The following is a 4,270-nucleotide window of genomic DNA, read 5'->3' as shown; positions in this document are numbered from 1 at the left end:
ATGGGCTTAGGGAGTTGATTCTAGAGGAGGTCCATAGTTCGCGGTGTTCTATTCATCTGGGTGCCGCAAAGATGTACCAGGATTTGAGATAGCACTATTGGTGGAGGCGAATGAAGAAGGATATAGTTGGGTTTGTAGCTCGGTGCCTCAATTGTCAGCAGGTGAAGTTAGAGCACCAGAGACCGGGAGGGTTGCTTCAGCAGATAGAGATTCCAGAGTGGAAGTAGGAGCGGATCACCATGGAGTTCGTAGTTGGGCTCCCACGGACTTTGAGAAAGTTTGATGCCATTTGGGTGATTGTGGATTGGCTAACCAAGTCCGCACACTTCATTCCTGTGTGTAGTACCTATTCTTCGGAGCGATTAGCGGAGATTTATATCCGGGAGATTTTTTATCTGCATGGTATTCTAGTTTCCATCATTTCAGATAGAGGTACTCAGTTCACATCACGATTTTGGAGGGTCGTACAACATGAGTTAGGTACTCGGGTGGAGTTAAGCATAACATTTCACCTCTAGACGGACGGACAGTCCGAGTGCACTATTTAGATTCTTGAGGATATGCTCCGTGCGTGTGTGATGGAGTTTGGAGGTTTTTGGGATCAATTTTTGCCACTGTACAACAGCTATCAGTCCAACATTCAGATGGCACCGTACGAGGCTTTATATGGTAGGCGGTGTAGATCCCCGGTGGGTTGGTTTGAGCCGGGTGAGGCTAGATTATTGGGCACAGACTTCGTTCAGGATGCTTTGGAGAAGGTTAAGATGATTCGGGATAAACTCCGTATAGCCCAGTCCAGACAGAAGAGTTACGCGGACCGGAAGGTTCGTGATATTTCCTATATGGTTGGAGAGCGGGTTTTGCTTCGGGTTTCGCCTATGAAGGGCGTTATGAGATTTGGGAAGAAAGGGAAACTAAGTCCGAGGTTTATTGGCCTTTTTTGAGATATTGCGGCGTATTGGGGAAGTTACTTATGAGCTTGCTATTGGCCTTTTTTGAGATATTGCGGCGTATTGGGGAAGTTACTTATTAGCTTGCCTTACCTCCCAGCTTGGCAGGAGTTCATCCGGTATTTGATGTTTCGATGCTCCGAAAGTATCACAGTGATCTGTCGCACGTGTTGGATTTCAGTTCAGTCCAGTTGGATAAGGATCTATCTTATATTGAGGAGCCAATGGCTATATTGGACAGGTAGGTTCAAAAGCTGATGTCAAAGAACATTGCATCAGTGGAGGTTCAGTGGCGAGGTTAGCCGGTTGAGGAGGCGACCTGGGAGACCGAGCAGAATATGCGCAGCCGTTACCCTCATCTTTTCACTACTTCAGGTATGTCTCTATGCTCGTTCGAGGACGAACAAATGTTCAAGTGTAGGAGGATGTAACGACCCCGCCGGTCATTTTAAGAATTAATGCCCCGATCCCCTATTAACTGCTTTCCCCGTATTTGTTTCTGCTATTTTGATTTGTCGGGATGTTTGGTTGAGAATATCGGAGTGTTTTGGGACACTTAGTCCCTAGAAGAGAGCTTAAGCTTTAGAATTTGGACCATAGTTAGAGCAGTGTGAAGATGGCCTCGGAATGGAATTTCGTTAGCTCCGTTGGGTGATTTCTGTCTTAGGGGCGTGTTCGAATTGTGTTTTGGAGGTCCACAGATTATTTAGGCTTGAAATGCCGAAAGTTGAAATTTTTGAAGTTTCCTATTCGATAGTGAGATTTTGATATCGGGGTCGGAATGGAATTTCGGAAGTTGGAGTAGCTCCGTAGTGTTGAATGTGACGTGCTTGCAAAATTTTAGGTTATTCGGACTAGGTTTGATAGACTTTTTGATCGAAAGCGTAATTTGAGAGTTTTTGGAGTTCTAAGGCTTGAATCCGATGTTAAATTGGTATTTTGATGTTGTTTTGAGCTTTCCCAAGGTTGGAACAAGTTTGAATGGTGTTTTAGGATTGGTTGGCATGTTTAGTTGAGGTCTCGGAGGCCTCGGGTATGTTTAGGATGCTCAACGGACCATTTTTGTACTTGGAGAAGGATTAGATTTTTGCTGGTTTTTGTTATACACTTTTCTTCATCGCGATCACGTGAGGAGGCTCGCGATCATGAAGGCTTGGATGAGGCAGAGGGGATTTTGTTCTACGCAATCGCGGGAAGGGGAGTGCGAATGCGTAATAATGGCAGAAGTTGAATCGCGAACGTATGGGCTACGCCGTGTTTGCGAAGAGGAAGAAGTGAGGCAGCTGAGGGTTTGGAAGTTGCTCTTTGCGATCGCGTGAGGTCAACCGCGATTGCGTAGAGCTGAGCAACGGAAGCATCGCGTTCGTGTAAGGATTATCGCATTCGCATAGGGTGAATCTGGGAGCCAGCGAAGTTGCTCTTCGCGATCGCATGGAAGCTTCTGCGATTGCGATTAAGGACGCGTCTGGGCAGAACATAAACTTCAAAATCGAGGGTTTTGAGTTCATATTACAAAATTGAATTGGGAGCTTGGTAGGAGACGAATTTTGGAGAGATTTTCGGAGGGAGTTTGCTGGTAATGATTTTTAACTCCTTTTTGCTTATAACCTATTAATCTAATCATGAATTCATCATCTAATTTCAGATTTGGGGTGAGAAATCGGGAAAATTTTGGAAAAGTTCTTAGACCTAATTTTCGAGTTTTAATTGGGGATTTGACATCGAATTTGGATACTTTTGGTATAGTTAGACTCATGAGTGAATGAGGATTCATAATTCGTAACTTTTACCCGATTCCGAGACGTAGGCCAGAGGGCTTTTTCGGCAATTTTCTTAATTTCGCGTGTTAACTTCGAATTAATTAGTGGAATTAGTTACTTGAAGTTATATTTGCATTATGCAATTGATTTGAGTAGATTTGGGCCACTTGGAGTCAAGTACTCGTGGCAAGAACGTGGTTTCGAGTTGATTGAGCTGGTTCGAGGTAAGTGGCTTGCCTAACCTTGTGGGGGGAACTCCCATTAGGATTTGTATTGTTGATATTTGAGATGCCTTGTACGTGAGGTGACGAGTGTGTACTTGTGCTAATTGTTGAAATTTTTTGTTTCATTAAGTAACTATAACGGTGTTTCCTTTCCTGTTTATACTACTTGTAAGTTAAGCCTACTATTAGCTTAGGGAAGCATGTCTAATTGACTTAATTGCTTTACTTGCTCAAACTGCTCTATTTGAATTATGTGCAACATGCTAGGTTAGAAATACCTGTTTACCTTGTTATGAAATTTGGATTGAACTGAATATTTTCTGTGTTGCTGTTGTGTGTTTACTTTGGGACTACGGGACGGTATCCCAGGAGATCTCCCAGCATGTTTACTTTGGGACTAAAATTTGTATTCCGGTAGATCCCCTTGCACATATATTGATTTGGACTGTAGTATAGGATACCAAGAGATCCCCAGCACATATGTTGGGGATACTAAGAGATCCTCAGGATACCAAGAGATCCCCGGCACATATATTGAGGATACTAAGAGATCCTCGGGCCCTTCCCTTCCTCGTCACTACTCGACCGAGGTTAGGCTTGACACTTACTAATTACCGCTGTGGTGTACTCATGCCCTTTCTACGCATGTTTTTCATGTGCAGATCCAGATATTTCGACTCAGCCCTACTACCCTTGAGGCGAGACGATTCTCTAGAGACTTCGAGGTATATCTGCAGCGTCTGCAGATCGAGATGTCCCTTTCCATTCTCTCTTACAGTATTAGCCCTTCAGTATTTACTTTTGTTTAGACATTCTGGAGTTAGACACTTGTAGTTATTCAACAGCTTGTGATTTCATGAGATTCTGAGTTTTGAGAAGTTGTTCAATTTTGGAGATCTTGTATTAGTATATGTCGAGCGACATCTTAAACGTTTCTATATTTGCTTATCTTCAGTTTTATTAGTTTTTCCGCATTTTGTTTCTTTTTCCGCAATTGTTAGGCTTACCTAGTCATAGAGAGACTATGTGCCGTCACGACAGTTCACGGAGGGCGAACTTGGGTCGTGACAAAGTATATCTGAAGTGCAATCTTTTCACTTCAGACCTATTTGACCTTAAGTGTATGAAAATATTTATTACAATTTATACCTATTTGGCCTTAAGTACATCTTAAATATAATTTTTCACTTTAGACTTAATTAATCTTAAATGTATTGTACTTTAGACTAATTTTTGTAAACTTCGAACCCGATAACTCTAAAGTTGATCCTAAAGTGATAGGCTTGTAAATATTGTGTAAAGTGAGTGTAATTTTAATTGTAAAGTGGGTAAGATG

The sequence above is a fragment of the Nicotiana tabacum genome, chromosome 10, assembly GCF_000715075.1.
Source record: "Nicotiana tabacum cultivar K326 chromosome 10, ASM71507v2, whole genome shotgun sequence".
NCBI lineage: Eukaryota > Viridiplantae > Streptophyta > Magnoliopsida > Solanales > Solanaceae > Nicotiana > Nicotiana tabacum.
Note: the sequence above shows the minus strand (reverse complement) of the source record.